Source organism: Bombus flavifrons, chromosome 17, assembly GCF_040668555.2.
Source record: "Bombus flavifrons isolate JBK064 chromosome 17, iyBomFlav1_principal, whole genome shotgun sequence".
Taxonomy (NCBI): domain Eukaryota; kingdom Metazoa; phylum Arthropoda; class Insecta; order Hymenoptera; family Apidae; genus Bombus; species Bombus flavifrons.
Window position 1 is genome coordinate 4,664,871 of NC_138458.1, and position 18,386 is coordinate 4,683,256.

An 18,386-nucleotide genomic window follows, 5' to 3' on the forward strand; every position below is an offset into this window, starting at 1 on the left:
TTGCCCGTTCAGATTAGCCACATCTCTATTCCATTTTTCCCTCTTTTTCTTCCCCGTGGAAGCCTTGATGCTCTGCTCGATCGTTTAGCGGATTCGATTTAATCTTCTGTTACTTTTATCGACTTGTATCGTTAGCAAGGCATAGCGACACTTAAGGAGCGGCAGGTGATTTCTTGCGAAACAACAAGACACTGTGGAACGAAATTGTTTGGTCCACGATATTTAGAAGGAAGTCGAGGAGACGCAGATGCTAGTTCTAAGTTGCTGATTGCTCGTCAAATAAATAAATACAAATATAAATAAAACATCTCGCCTGCCATCCATGTTTCATGTGTTGTGTGCTGGTTTGCTATTTTCTCTCGCAAGCTGCTTACGAATTTATTTCCACCTGGCAAATTCTGTTTAATATTTACTGTAGCGTATTCGATGCTTTATTCAAGCAAGCTTTTTGGCATCGTATTTTTAATCCATTAAACTTTTCGCAAAAGAACAAGAGATGATGTAAATTGATACATAAATTTATGTATGCCAATTGATAAGTCACAGTAAATTAGACGAAAATTGCGTGGAAACTGATTGTTCTGAAACCATTGGGAAGAATAATTATTATTGTAACAGGAATTCTTCGCGTTCTGTATACAGATACCTACATAATCGACGCTGACGACATAATGATTCAGAGTTATCAAAATGTTCATAGATGTTTTTCAACTATTTAGTAAACCTGAATAGTCAATAATAATAATTATAACAATGAGAATAATTAATTGCTTTGCAATAGTAAAGCGATAGTCATTGATCGATCGATCGTCGTTGATTAATAAATCGATTTATTACACGAAACATTGCCATCTCTTCGCAACGAGTATACTCGTCGTAACACAAAAATATTGCCGTTACTTTATACCATATTTAACCGTCAAAAACAGCTAACTGCTTCTAAGGAGGATGAAGCTGACTTGACCATCGTTCGGCGTTGGTCGCAAGTGGAAAAGGACCCTAAACTATTGGCTGACACTTGTCAAGCGAAACGCTGCTCGTTTGTTTATATCAAAAGCGGATCTGTCAGCCAACAAAACACGCAGCCAGCACGAAAAGTGCTCTATCTCGTTTAAATCCCACCGCGTGCATGTGTTTACAGCTGATACCTGGACTCGTTGCACGGACGAGTATAGTCTTCTATCGATTTCTCTTCTGCAACCACACTCATTTCAGATTCGTCCTTTTAGATTTCCCTCTCTGTCGCTCGGTATCGCCGTTTCCGCTGCCTGGTCTCTTTGTCATTGTTCTTGATGCCTGTGTGGCAGAGTATCCGCACGAGCTTCCCTCTTCTCTCGTCTATCGTTGATTTAGGGCCACACGACAGTTTCGGATATTTTGCACGTTTTCAATTCTGTGGTCAGACGTGTCAGCATCTTGGGTCGCCAGCAAAGAGCTGCTTGTGTCTGGAAAAGTAACTCGAGTCTGGATAAATAATTTCTTACCAGATGAGTTTCTACTTGACTCTACTCTATTTGACTTTCTACTCTACTCTACTGTACTTTTGTTTGAGTGTCTACTCTACTCTACTGAACGCAGCGCACAGCTTTTCGGGCTGCAGCTATTTCACAGTTTCTGTCGTATTCAGAAGAATTTGTTGAAAGCGCGGACAGATTCTTAGGATTGCGATATTTGCCATAGTGGCGCACGTATCTGTGAAACAACGTCTTGCGAGGATTCCTCAGCTTATCCTAAATCGACGATCGCTGGTTTACTTAAAAAGCACACTCGACGTGTGTACAAAGAACCTGCTAACGGGAAATTAAACAACCTATGAGCCATGTCGGCAATCGATGGGATTTCTAATAATAAGGGAAGGTCTTGGTACACGGTGCACGGTTCTTTGAAGGACACTTTTCCTCCTTTGAAGTGCCACGTATACTAATGGAGTTGAAACACGAGATTATTGGCGCACCGCCTTCCTTTGCGGGCCACGTACAGACGTATGCCGGGTGTTAAATACAGAGGTCAGGTATATTCTCTGAAGACCGATCGCATTAATACAGAGACCTGTTTATAGAAACTTTCAATCCTTTCTTCTTTCTTTTCTTTTCTTTGCCCTCTGTTTTCTTCTCTTTTTATTGTAATTAGTTGCGATCGGTTCTCTTCTTTTCTTTTTCTTTTTTTGGTGCACACAGGTAGCTGCGCTTGAACCGTGTAGGTTGGTAAATAAGGCTTTTTTGAATAGACGTGGTCGATCTGATACAATTTAAATAGACTCGGTTCTATGTTGAATATTTTGTTATATGGAGCTAGTCTGTTTCGATTGGACGAGAGTATAATAGATGAACAGTGGAAGCTGTAATATTCGAATTATTGTAGCAAGAATAATTGATCACTCAGATAGGAACATTTTCGTTGTAATAATTGTTTTATATTTTAATGGAAATAATATCGTATTGACGATGGTAAGCAACAAGTGACATAATGTTGACAACTCGATGTAATATTGAACGTAATATTTTGTGCAATTATTCATTGGTCGTAGAAAATTTGTATTCTCAAGGGACATTGTTACTGATGTGAGGCAAATTGTTTAAATTATGGTGTACAAGTTAATATGTTTAATTAGTTTGGTTACGAGTAAACGTTATAAATGATTGAAATTCTCTTTGGTTACCAGTAACCGTTATCAATGAAGTAAATTTTATCTTGGTTACGAATAATTATTATCAATGAGGGAAATTACATGTTTGTTATCAGCAATCAATACAAATGACCGAATTTTATTTTGGTTAGCGGTAATCAATACAAATGACTCAATTTTATTTTGGTTACGAATAACCATTATCGATGAGGGAAATTGAATTTTGGTTATCAGTAATCAATACAAGTGACCGAATTTTATTTTGGTTACGGATAATCGCTATTGATGACGGAAATTTAATTCTGGTTATCAGTAATCAATATAAATAATCGAATTCAATTTTGGTTACGAATAATCATTATCGATGACGGAAATTTAATTTTGCTTCCCAGTGACAATTATCAATGGACTGAATTTTATTTGAATTACGAATAACTATTATCGATGATGGAAATTTAATTTTTGCTATCAGCAATCAATACAAATGACCAAATTTTATTTTGATTAGCAGTCATCAGTATAAATGATCGAGTTTTGCTTTGGTTACGAATAACCATTATCAATGACGGAAATTTAATTTTTGCTATTAGCAATCAATATAAATGACAGAATTCTGTTTTGGTTAGGAATAATCATTATTGATGATGGAAATTTAATTTTGCTTAGTGATAATAGTTTTAGTGCTTTTTAGTGATAATTATCAATATACTGAATTTTATTTGAATTACGAATAACTATTATTGATGAGGGAAATTTAATTTTTGCTATCAGCAATCAATATAAATGACAGAATTCTGTTTTGGTTAGGAATAATCATTATTGATGATGGAAATTTAATTTTGCTTAGTGATAATAGTTTTAGTGCTTTTTAGTGATAATTATCAATATACTGAATTTTATTTGAATTACGAATAACTATTATTGATGAGGGAAATTTAATTTTTGCTATCAGCAATCAATATAAATGACAGAATTCTGTTTTGGTTAGGAATAATCATTATTGATGATGGAAATTTAATTTTGCTTAGTGATAATAGTTTTAGTGCTTTTTAGTGATAATTATCAATATATTGAATTTTATTTGAATTACGAATAACTATTATTGATGAGGAAAATTTAATTTTTGTTATCAGTAATCAATACAAATGACAGAATTTGATTTTGGTTAGCAGTAATCAATATAAATGACAACTTTATTTTGGTTAGCAGTAATCAGTATAAATGATCGAGTTTTGCTTTGATTACGAATAACCATTATCAATAACGGAAATTTAATTTTTCCTGTCAGCAATCAGTAATCAGTAATCAAGTGACCGAATTTTATTTTGGTTACTGATAATCATTATTGATGATGGAAATTTAATTTTGCTTCCCAGTGACAAGTATCAATGAACTGAATATTATTTGAATTACGAATAATCATTATCAATGACGGAAATTTAATTGTGCTTCCAAGTGACAATTATCAATGGACTGAATATTATTTGAATTACGAGTAACCATTATCAATAAAGGAAATTTAATTTTTCCTGTCAGCAATCAATACAAATAACCAAATTTTATTTTGGCTATTTTATCTTATTAAAGTTACCACTATCTTATCATACTTACATTATATAACAATATAAAAGTTTTAAGGAATGCAACATTTCTATAGTTATAATATTCTCGAACAATAGAGATTCTACTGTACAATGAAATTATTAAAGAAATGTATAGCTAAAAATAATAATCAATTTGCAACAATATAACAAAAAATATAACGACAAATCTTCCAAAGATAAATATATCGTATTTACGTATGCACACATATTGTACACATATGTACATATTTTCTCTCACGAACAGACAGTTTAAACAGACAGTTAAGGCGACTGTGGGATGTACTTTCAAGTTCATTCAGTTACATCATCGAGAACTTGAATGGTCGTATGTCGTATACGATGTATGGCATGTCGTTGATCTTACTGACATTCTTTACTCGCTTTCAACGATCGTTATCTTTGAATGAAAATTACAATGAAAATTGTTCACGTGAAAGTTATGAAATATACCACAAATTAAATATGTCTCAATAAAATTCATTGCTTCATACATATACAGTATTTTCAACAATACAAAAATTTCTAATAATTATTTAATGAAATATGAAATTATTCTACAGATATTTATTTCTACCAATTCAAAGTTTCATCAATTAATTAAATGTGACGATCGCTTCGTCTATTATATAATTTTCACTTTGTATCTTATCGCCTTGTATCGGTCTCTCTTGGGTTTCCAAGTGAAGCTTCTTCCGTATCTTATTTTACTTTGTATCTCGACGAGTCGTGTTTCTCTTTCACGAAACGACGCGACTTTCGCAAAATGATAGAAAATCAAAGGCCGAGCCAACCAAAGGTAAACATATCCCCTTGCTCTTCCGCGATAATATCTTTGCGCTTTACATTCCGCTTTTACGTCATTGCTCGGGCAATTTTATTACTTTGTGGTAACGTGAAACGAGCAGTCACCGCCAAGCAAAATATTTGTGCAATTTTGTACAGGTGTTTCCCTACCGTGCAATCATCTTCTCCTTATGGCATATGCTGTCCATGTTATATGCGTACACGTGTACGTAGATGTAACATTTATCGTGGCCTTAACGTGCTTATTATTGTTACCGATAACGCACCGATTAAAATAAATCGTATTTCGACTGTGTAAAACGAGAAACGTCTGATGCAGGTGTAGCGGATGTAAAACGAATTTGCACGTGTACAGTGACTTTTCAGTGAAGCGTTGCTCTGTCACATTCTGTAAATTTCATTTTATATATTTTTATTTATTAAATGTGACTCGTTTCTAATTAATTACTGCATAAATGTTATAGTATACGTTTACAATAGTATACTAATAATTTCTATGGCAACTGAATCTATGGGAAGAAAGTCAGTTGTTTCCTAAAATATTATACTCTTTGTTGTTCCTTAATAGTTGATTAGAACAATGTGACTTTCTTACAGAAATGTCAAATCAGCTTTATAAATAATAAGAAGAGTGGTATACATACACATATTACTGAAATAGCAGCATATTTGAATATTTGTTCTACTATAGCGTCTAATGCATCGTTCTTTTCGAACGCCGTTGTGAACGACCCTTAATTGATCTTCTCACGACGTTCCATCGTCCCTCGTCAAATTTTCATTAAAATTATATAATAAGAAGAGTTACTTACATATGCTACTAAAATAGCAGCATATTTGAATATTTGTTCTACTATAGCGTCTAATGCATCGTTCTTTTCGAACGCCGGTGTGAACGACCCTTAATTAATCCTCTCGAAACGTTCCATCGTCCCTCGTCAAATTTTCATTAGAATTACATAATAAGAAGAGTTCTGTACCTACAAATACTACTGAAATAGCAGCATATTTGAATATTTGTTCTACTATAGCGTCTAATGCATCGTTCTTTTCGAACACCGGTGTGAACGACCCTTAATTGATCTTCTCACGACGTTCCATCGTCCGTCGTTAAATTTTCATTAAAATTACATAATAAGAAGAGTTCTATACTTACAAATACTACTGAAATAGCAGCATATTTGAATATTTGTCATACTATTGCTCCTAATAAATCATTCTTTTCGAACATCGATGTGAACGACCCTTAATTGATCTTCTCACGAAGTTCCATCGTCCCTCGTTAAATTTTCATTAAAATTACATAATAAGAAGAGTTACTTACATATGCTACTAAAATAGCAGCATATTTGAATATTTGTTCTACTATAGCGTCTAATGCATCGTTCTTTTCGAACGCCGGTGTGAACGACCCTTAATTGATCTTCTCACGACGTTCCATCGTCCCTCGTTAAATTTTCATTAAAATTACATAATAAGAAGAGTTCTATACTTACAAATACTACTGAAATAGCAGCATATTTGAATATTTGTTCTACTATAGCGTCTAATGCATCGTTCTTTTCGAACGCCGGTGTGAACGACCCTTAATTGATCTTCTCACGACGTTCCATCGTCCCTCGTCAAATTTTCATTAAAATTACATAATAAGAAGAGTTCTATACTTACAAATACTACTGAAATAGCAGCATATTTGAATATTTGTTCTACTATAGCGTCTAATGCATCGTTCTTTTCGAACGCCGGTGTGAACGACCCTTAATTGATCTTCTCACGATGTTCCATCGTCCCTCGTTAAATTTTCATTAAAATTACATAATAAGAAGAGTTCTGTACCTACAAATACTACTGAAATAGCAGCATATTTGAATATTTGTTCTACTATAGCGTCTAATGCATCGTTCTTTTCGAACACCGGTGTGAACGACCCTTAATTGATCTTCTCACGACGTTTCATCGTCCCTCGTTAAATTTTCATTAAAATTACATAATAAGAAGAGTTCTATACTTACAAATACTACTGAAATAGCAGCATATTTGAATATTTGTCATACTATTGCTCCTAATAAATCTTTCTTTTCGAGCATCGATGTGAACGACCCTTAATTGATCTTCTCACGATGTTCCATCGTCCCTCGTTAAATTTTCATTAAAATTACATAATAAGAAGAGTTCTGTACCTACAAATACTACTGAAATAGCAGCATATTTGAATATTTGTCATACTATTGCTCCTAATGAATCTTTCTTTTCGAACGTCGGTGTGAACGACCCTTAATTGATCCTCTCGAAACGTTCCGTCGTCCCTCGTCAAATTTTCATTAAAATTACATAATCATATTACTTAATTCTCGGAATTACCTCTTGAACCTACCAAGTTATTTTTCTGCGAGCACCAAGACAATGAAAATAATTACACAAGCAGCAAAACAGTACGTAAACGTAATTACGTGGCTTCTTGTAAGTGCACACACACATAATTCAAGTGTCATCTTCGTTTTATGAATTTGTCCTATAGATACGCGTGTAGATAATCCTAGGCTTTGTATACAGGGTGTCCAGTTTTCTCTGGCTACACGTCGCCAGTATAGTCTATAGATAAACTGCATAGGGCAAAGATCTATAATCGTTAAATGTCTACAAATGTGTAGAAAGATAAAGAGACGAACGATATACAAGATGGGCGATAAAACACGTGCGTTACTACGCTACAAAACACGAATTAATCAGCAGCAACGTACAAACGGAACAGACAGAAGCTACCGTAATAATTTTACAACCACAACTTCAAAGTGTAATAAATTCGATTTTTTCCCGCTGTCAAACTTGTATTCACACTAACAGCAATGGTGAAGATTTCCAAGTGGAGTTGTATTAGGAGATACATTATGATTCCTCTCACTATCATTAGACGCAAATGTATCGCTGATCTTTTCCTACTTTCTGACGTGGTAGCACACGTTCGTTGCATATCGATCATTTTGCATATCGTTTTTACGTTACAACACTTTAACTCCTTTGTTCCCTTAATTTGACCTATGCAACGTACTGATATCGTCAATATCCTGAAAAGACACCCTGTAGATGTAACAGCAAGCTCAATGATCTGTATCGATCAGTTAAATCAAAGCACAGGTTAGAGAACGTAAATTCGGAAATCTTCTAATTTGCTGGCGTTGCAGATTTTGAAAAATCTGTTTGCTTCTGCGTGACTGAATTTTTATAGCTGGTGGTCTACATGAATTCAAAAGTAGAAGAAACTGGCGTAAGCCCATTTGTTTGCATTCGAGATCTTCTCGCGATAAACAAATTTATCGAAGCAAGCAATCCACGAAAACGAAATTACGAAGTTTGACCTGATCGAAAATTATTGGACCTCCGTGTCGTGGTTATTTTTCGGAGACAGATTACCACTACAGAACTTCGGAGTACATAAATGGTAGCTAATGATAGCAGCTATCCATTAAATTCAAATGATCATTTGTACAATCCTTAAAAGTCAACTTCAACGATTAATAAATAGACCATAACTTCAACGAGTAATGAATTCAGTCTTCCACCGTTGCCAATTTTCTGTTGGGAGCAATTGGCAACGTCTTAAAAAATACAGTCGCAGAAGTATCGTCACACCTCTTTGACTGCACGTTACTGGACTTTCGTTGGAACGTTACGCGAGCATCTCGTACATCGTTTTCTTTGTTGTAACTGTTCAGCGACGCTTTCAAATACGACAACACGATTTATGTGACGTTTTTCCCTTGTCTTGACCTGTGCAATACACTGGCAACGTACGGGCAGCGAAACACTGGGCCACCATGTATATAAAGTACGCGAGACTGTCTATGTAAACGCGTGTTGGTGCAATAAATTAATAAAACGAAGATGAAATTTGAATTATGTCGGAGAAGCGTTCGTGCACCGTTTCAAACGGTATGAAACTGCGGCCAAGCACTTGACCATTTTTCAGAGACTAGGAGGATCAGATTTGGTTAGATGGCGCGTAAAAGAAATTTGGAGAAAATCGAAATTGAGAAAAAAGGGAAAAATAAAACTCGTCGTTCGGTGCAATTTTAAAAAAGTTATTCTGTCTTACAGAGTGTACGAATATATATATATATATATATATATATATATATATATATATATATATATATATATATATAATACATAATATATATTAAATATATAAGGTGTATATATATATGTGTGTTGTGTGTGTGTAATATGTATTTACATATATATTATATAATACTATATATATAAATTGCGTGTGTATATACATATTACACACACAAACAACATACATATATATATATACACTACATGCATATCAGAAATATATAAATATATAATACACATGTAATATATTTCTATATATTTAATATGTGATATCAATACATAATTATATTAGTATATGTATTGCGTGTGTATATACATATTACACACACACATATATATACACTATGTACATATCAGAAATATATAAATATATAATACATATGTAATACATTTATATATCTTTAATATGTTACATTAATACATAATTATATTAATATATAAATATATAATTATATAACCAAAATATAAATATAATTAATATATAAATAATAATTAAATTAATACATTAATTAAATATATTAATAAATAAAAATTAAGTTAATATATATTATGTATCATAATACAGATGTAATACGTATATATATGTTTGATATTTTATATACTATATTTTATATAGTTTACATACTGTTGTACCGCTCGTGTAATTACCTTTGCTATTTTGCTGCTGGCAGGAAAATTGCTTATTGAGTTTAAAAGGTAATTCAGTGAAACGTGAATATGTAAATTTAAATGGAAATGTTACGCGCGACGACGAAATAATATTGCAGAATGCATTAAGGACCGTTCATACCGATATGTGAGAAGAATGATTCATTAGAAGCGATGCTATAAGAGATATTCAGGCACGCTACTGTTTCAAGTAATACGTTATAGTAATCTGTATTCAGCAATGTGTACGTGCATCGCTACCCTTGTTATTTATGGTCGTCGGCACATTTCTGTAACGATAGGAAATTTTACCCTCGGCTTTATCCTCTGGTTAACGTAATCCAATATTTTCGATTCTAATAATGGCTATTATCTTCTTTTTTTTAATGTATACATAGAAATAGAAATAAATTTTCTTTTTATATTATTTTTCGATAAAGTATAGACGCGAGGATAAATTAGTAGCAAAATATAAATAAACAGTAGCCATTTTGCACTGCTACAATATAACGTAACACGGTTTCTGATTGAAACGAATACGATGATTTTCGCGTACGCGACGTTGGCAAATATCATATTGGGTCAAGATAAACCCGTCATGGTCGCGCGCCGGTTAAAGAAATCTCATTGTTACGATCAACTATTGAAGGATAAGAAAGGCTAATTATAAGCTGTGTTTTATTAGAAACTTCCATATTTAGCGTTCCAGGAGCTTCTCACACTCCGGCGATCTATCAACTCATTGAACAGCATTCCGCGATCGTTGAATGTTCATAAGCCGACAGTTTGCATCGCGCGCATCGTTACATCTTCTAATTATACGACAGAATTTCCAGTTAATGACGTTCGTCCCGTTCGCGCCGTTTGTTCGGTTGCGCAGCTACAGATGCAACGGGACGAACAGAGACTTGGTCGTTCGCGTACGAAGAATCGGGCAATCGTGTTGCGGTGTGCTCTTCTCAGCAAATCCGATACGTTCACGTTTAAAACAGATGTTACGAATAATTTAAATAAGATACAAAGTGGACATTTTTTAATTACATTGGTTAGATATTAGAGAGTACTGGCACAACAGAGTTAATTTTATGTTTCCCATAACATCTTCCAAATTCGATATTTCAATAATTATTTTACATCAGTACATTTATTATATAACTATATTATGTGTAATATATAATCATAATTATCCTATATATAAAATATTATATATATATATACTTTTCTTTTTAATTGTAAAGACTGATATTTAGCAAAATAACGTTTAATTTTGACGATCGAATAATATTCATGTATGCCTTATATACATATGAAATATATATATACTTTTTTTATTATATCGTCAAGACTAAACGTTATTTCGTTTAATATAAGTTTTTACAATTAAAAGAAATATATATATATATATATATATATATATATATATAATATATATATATATATGTATGATTATTATATATATGATAATTATATTTAGTATTATATATAGTATATATCATAGTACATAGTATATATATTATAATTACGATTATGTATATAAGATACGCCTACTTATTTGATCCCCAAAATTAGACATTAATTCATTTAATATCAGTTTTTACAACTAGAAAAGACATATGGTATATGCATATACAGTTACCATGGGTAACATTATTAGTCATAATACTCTTATACATGGCAACTATATATTGTATACTATATAATTACATCTAGTATTATATATATAATATATACTATATTCCGTATTATATATAACATATGCTATATTCAGTATTGTCTATAATATATATGTTATAATTACGATTATGTATATAAGATACACGTGCTTATTTGATCCCCAAAATTAGACATTAATTCATTTAATATCAGTTTTTACAACTAGAAAAGACATATGGTATATGCATATACAGTTACCATGGGTAACATTATTAGTCATAATACTCTTATACATGGCAACTATATATTGTATACTATATAATTACATCTAGTATTATATATAATATATACTATATTCCGTATTATATATAACATATGCTATATTCAGTATTGTCTATAATATATATATTATAATTACGATTATGTATATAAGATACACGTGCTTATTTGATGCTCAAAATTAGACATTAATTCATTTAATATCAGTTTTTACAACTAGAAAAGACATATGGTATATGCATATACAGTTACCATGGGTAACATTATTAGTCATAATACTCTTATACATGGCAACTATATATTGTATACTATATAATTACATCTAGTATTATATATAATATATACTATATTCCGTATTATATATAACATATGCTATATTCAGTATTGTCTATAATATATATGTTATAATTACGATTATGTATATAAGATACACGTGCTTATTTGATCCCCAAAATTAGACATTAATTCATTTAATATGAGTTTTTACAACTAGAAAAGACATATGGTATATGCATATACAGTTACCATGGGTAACATTATTAGTCATAATACTCTTACACATGGTAACTATATATTGTATACTATATAATTACATCTAGTATTATATATAATATATACTATATTCCGTATTATATATAACATATGCTATATTCAGTATTATATATAGTATATACTATATTCAGTATTATATATAATATATGTATTATAATTGCAATTATGTATATAAAGTACACGTGGATATGTTTTGACCATGAGAACTGGACGTTGTTTCGTTTAGTAGCAACACTTACAATGAAAATGATTCATTTAAATTATTACAAGTAACAACGTAATTGAAGGAGCTTGGTACTTCTATCGGTTAAATGCATAGCAATATTCACGTCCGTGCAAATCAATATCTCGTGTTTAACAGAGATACGATTAGAAAACGACGAAGTTAGCTTTACACGATATTCAAATATTGAATGTGCATGTTGCAAATGGCCAAACGTTACACACATACGCGCGTAATAAGTATTTAACATTCAACAGGCGTTCGTTCCGTTGTGTTGCTGTTCCGACTTCGATACGTCGTTTAATTTTAGCGTGGAAAACTTATTTACGATCTGGCTCCGCTGTTAATTCTAAATTTATTGTTTCCGTAACGTGTTTCCGCGTAACAAGCCTGGCTATTCGCAACAGCGATCGTTTCGAACTGAAAGTTGCACTTGACACGAGAACGTGAAAAGTCGAAGTCGTTAAAAGAAGAACACAATATAAACATTCCACAAAATCACAAATTCAGATAAATGGAAGATAACAATAAACTGACGGTAGCAACATACCCGGTGTCAGATTTTATTGCAACAGTGCACTTGTTAGCTCGTAGCGTTGGCATAGAAATTAGCAACAGCGTTTGATGGTCGATGCTACACTGTCACGTGCATCTTTGTTGAAGCTTACGAGAATATGCGAACGAAGACCACTGCAGTGACTCAGTCAGTCTGTATCTACACGCAGAGCAAAATTGCTAACGACGATAACGAGTTATCTGTTTTTTTATTAATGTTTTTTATTTAGCTCATTTAGCTTTTCTTCCTGTCCGTCTGGTTGAAATTTCGTCAGCGTCTCGCTTCTCCAACAGCTAAAAAGCTGATATTTCCAACACACGCTAATTTCCCTAGACTAGACAGTATTTCCCTTTCTTTTTCCTCTTTTCTTCTCTTTTTATCGTACTCCTCAAAAAAAAATATTCAATTTGTCCAGTAAATTGATTTAGCTGATGTGTGGTATATATACCACTGCATCAGTACAAAATTGGAACGTACTAAGTGGAGGAAAAAGATCGCTGGAGCTACGATACGATATAATTCGTGAAAAAGTTGACCATTTTTTCCTAATTCGTTATTGCATAATTTCCATTGGAAATAGTCGCCTGGTTAGCTGAGACGAAATTCGAAGAAAATCTTTTTATCCCACAATGAGGTTCAATGTATTGACGATGGTCACAATGGGGACATATATCGTCGAATGGCAGTTAAAATTTGAGAGATAAAATAGTAAAAGATGTAAATTTAAAGAAAACTTGAAGGGAATGGTTTTCATTGAAAAATGTACAAAAGAGAAGAAAATTTTCTTAGTCAGGTATCATTAAAAGTAATTGAATGTAATAATAATGTTCAAGGGAAATATGTTGAGCATATGTTGAGGTAATCGTATAATGGGATATCACGTGATTGTTGAACTCATATTACTAAAAATAAATAGCTGGCTGGCTCGTATTAGTTTAGTTGCAAAGTTTTCCGAATTTTCACATTTTCCAAATATCGCTACATTTCATTGCCCTCTCTACCTTCGTTAGATATTTCTTCGTTAAAGATGTAGAATTTGTTTTAGTTTCATTCATTAATGTGCTATCAATCAATTGTTTTAAATTAGCCATTATTTCACCATGAATAGAGTAAAAAATATATTTATACAAATTAACACAATTAATGTGCATAGATAATTGTTTAAATAACAATTATTTATTTCTATACCTATTATTTATCTATAATAAAATATTTATTATTGGTTATTAATATCATTTATTATATATATATATAATATAAATATATTATTAGTAGTTTAGTATATTTGTTGTTAATAAAATAATTAAATAAATTGTATGTAAAATATTTGCAAAAATATATAATATATATATCATATAAATTAATATAGTATATAATATAATATATGTATTATTCTATCATACACTATACATGTTATATATATTTTTATAAACATTATAAATAAAAATATAAATAACAAGGAATGTACATAACGTTATGCAACTTTCTTACATACGCTGTTGGTTATAGGCAATAAATTAAAAGAAGTAATGATTCATGATATTGCAATAATCTCTGTAATTAATTTACATTCGAGCAAGGCACGTCTGTGTCTCAGACTGACCTCTTAAAAGCTAAAAGAAATTAGTGAGAAAAGAAAAGAAAAGAATATGGTCGCACTCGAACCAATGAAACGCTTGCAACTTGTTTCTCCCATTCAGACTACAATCTACGTATAAGGAAATTCATTTTCTGCTGGTCGAGTAATTTTTACTGCCGCATATTCTACACCCCCTCGATTCTCATAATGATCCAACATCAGTGAATTTTCCGATCATCGCATGTCTATATAGTCGTACACGTACGAAACATCGTTTAAAAATAATCGACGAGCACCGCTACCACGCTTACGTACTTACAACGTATAGTGTCACGAGTGGTAACATACCGTACCTTTTCTCCACGTATTTTACGCGCCTGCCTGCATATTTCTCCGCGTTATCTGTACTTTCGCGTCTTTAAGAGTCGGCCGTAAACGCTGAACCACGCGCGGTCTAATCATTACGCGGTGTTAAACCAGATCATCGTTGTTGCGGTTCTTGCAAACTAAAAAATCTTCGCTTCTCGCCGGTTACATTTAATACTCTTGCAAGAAGGTTAGGCAGCGCGCGCCGGGTTCCTTCGTAATTAACACTTTACCGACCGCTAGCGATTCAACTGCATACGCACGTCCGACCGGCATCTCGGGCGCAGATTCTCCCTGGCGCTGACTCTGTTTCGGTTTAGGCTCTCCAATGCCATTCGTTTTGTTCATCGCGAACGGTACGTTTTTCAAATTGGCATAAAACTGAACAAGATATCTTAGTATTAAATACCGAGTTTCTGTTCAAATGATGGAAAAGATAATCGGCGACAAAAAGGCGATTAATAAGTTATCGGTCGGTAAGCGTTGGTGACAAAAACCGATTAATCGGCTTTCAGTCGGTAAAATGTTAAGTGGCGCTCTTTACGCTTCGTACGAGTTAAGAAGTTTCAACACCTGTGTCTCGGTTTCACAGCTGCAAAAGAAAGAAAGAAAGACAGAGGGACTGAGTGTTGGTTCTCGATGGAATTTCACGTAATATGGGATCACGAATGGGCTGGTAACTCGTGGAAATTGAACTCGTGGAAAGGCAATACGCGATCCGAGGTGGATCGATAAGCCGGAAGATTCCGTTTAGTTTAGACTTTTAGACGACACGCGAGACGAGAGCAGGGCGGTGGTAACAAACAAAGGAAATCGATTGGTGGCGCAAAAAGCGCTACGCTGTTCCATTACGAAACACGTGATCTTCGTCGAAAGGAGGTTGTTGGATTATTATATTGGGTTGGTAACTATGAGATTGCGGATTTTGTCAATACCACCTAATGATAAAATCCGCAATCACTTAGTTGCCAACCCAATATTACGTTATTATAACGCGAATAACGTAGCTGTAATTTATATTTGAAATGCTGTTCATCAGGTCGCCCCTCAGTTTCCCGTTTTAACGTATTACATATGGTGAATTGTACTCGGTGTGGATTATTGCCATAGTGAAAAATCAATGAAATGAGATAAATAATTCATTTTGAAAATTACTTCACTCACGTTTTAAGTTCTTTGCGAAGGATATTTAGAAAAAAGGAAAAAGTTTAGAAAAATTGTTTCGCAAATGGTCGATTAATAGCAAAAATAAGTGTATTTCGTGATGTTGGCGAAATTTATACTTGCACTAAATATCTTCTCGTCATTGTATTGTCAGTTTCAAAAGCTGACACCTATATAAAACGGATTTGCCTAGTTTTGGATACGGTGTACAACAAATATTGTCAAACTTAGTTTTTAGCTCTACTTTAAGCTAAATAATTGACAGAACGTTGCCAGGACTGGACAAATGACCGGTTTCAAAATTTAACTAAAAATTCTACGTTCATCGTTGTTCTCTTTGATGGTCTAAATTTCTGTAGATTTTTATATTATCTCATTATTCTATTTTTCATCAATTTCTCAATTTTTGTCGATGATCTTTTACTGGAGAAACGTGTAAGTTTGACACGAGGCTATCAGCCAGAAAGTTCTCTAAATCTTTCAATTTTCGAATGATAATAGGCGGAGCATCAAGTACGTCCATGCATCTATTTAACGCGAGATCGTTAGTTTGTGAATGAAATATCGAAACGTAGTCTCGCCTATCTATACGATTTTCTTCGACAATGTAATTTCCAAATTTATATAAAAATTTATATACGAACAGGTTATACAATTGGAATAGACTAGACAGTATTTTCCTCTCTTTTTCCTCTTTTCTTCTCTTTGTATCGTACCCCTAAAAAAATTATTCAGTTTGTCCAGTAAATTGATTTAGCTGATGTGTGGTATATATACCACGTAGATACATCAGTACACAATTGCAACGTATTACTTGGAGAAAAAAGGGAAAAAAGAAAGAGGAAGAAAAGTAGCAACACGATTGGTGAATCGAAGAAATTGGAGAAATTGGAGAAATCCGTGAAGAAAGAAACGCAATGAGAATTTTTTCTAATTTTTTCAAATGTATCTTAGTCGAGGAAACGCGATGCATTGTATCAAATTAGCATATGGAATTCTCGAGTATCGAAAATTTGTTATCTATTCTTAGTTCGTACTCGAGTATTAACCGTCTGCATTGGAAAATTTTTATTTTCTATAGCCACTAGCAACTGCAAGATTTTCAGCTAAAAAGTTGACGATATTCCTTAGGGCTGGTACAAACAATATTCATATGTAATACTTTCAATTAATTAGTAATTGTTTTAATAAATATGGTATTGCGGTTATGGAACTGTGTATAATGTTAGCATATGCATTTTTGCTAACTGTTCCAACTTAATAATTGATTGTTTTAACAAACCGACATCTCCTCGTTACGATTAAATAGCATATGTGCTTATGGGAGTATCTATACTGTCACCATATGCACTTTTGCTAACTGTTCCAACTTAATTATTGATTGCTTTAATATATCTCTAAAATAATTACTACATGATTTTCAGCTAAAAAGTTGACGATATTCCTTAGGACTGATACGAACAATATTCATATGTGATACTTTCAATTAATTAGTAATTGTTTTAATAAATATGGTATTGCGGTTATGGAACTGTGTATAATGTTAGCATATGCATTTTTGCTAACTGTTCCAACTTAATAATTGATTGTTTTAATAAACCGACATCTCCTCGTTACGATTAAATAGCATATGTGCTTATGGGAGTATCTATACTGTCACCATATGCACTTTTGCTAACTGTTCCAACTTAATAATTGATTGTTTTAATAAACCGACATCTCCTCGTTACGATTAAATAGCATATGTGCTTATGGGAGTATCTATACTGTCACCATATGCACTTTTGCTAACTGTCCCAACTTAATTATTGATTGTTTTAATGAACCTTACTTAATCTAATATGCTGAAATAGCATATATGCTTACAGGAGTATCTATACTGTTAGCATATGCAATTTTGCTAACTGCTCCAACTTAATTATTGATTGTTTTAATGAATTACATACTATCCGATGTGATAAAATAGCATATGTGCTTATGGGAGTATCTATACTGTTAGCATATAGATTTTTGCTAACTGTTCCAACTTAATAATTGATTGTTTTAATAAACCTACATCTCCTCGTTACGATTAAATAGCATTTGTGCTTATGGGACTATGTATACTGTTAGTATATGCATTTTTGCTAACTGTTCCAATTAAATTATTGGTTGCTTTAATAAATTTAATATTATACTCCTACGATGAAATAGCATATATGCTTATGGGGCTA

General features: G+C 32.7%; 1 protein-coding gene and 1 long non-coding RNA gene across 10 annotated transcripts in view; both read left to right on the forward strand.

Annotated features, from left to right (window-relative positions):
• Positions 1 to 18,386, forward strand: part of KrT95D (phosphofurin acidic cluster sorting protein KrT95D) — a 172,346-nt gene that overhangs the window by 34,908 nt on the left and 119,052 nt on the right. The gene's annotated exons all lie outside the window — the stretch shown is intronic.
• Positions 3,822 to 5,439, forward strand: LOC138188665 (uncharacterized). The gene is made up of 2 exons (XR_011175607.1): positions 3,822 to 3,920; positions 4,010 to 5,439. It is a non-coding gene; the product is annotated as an uncharacterized LOC138188665 (long non-coding RNA).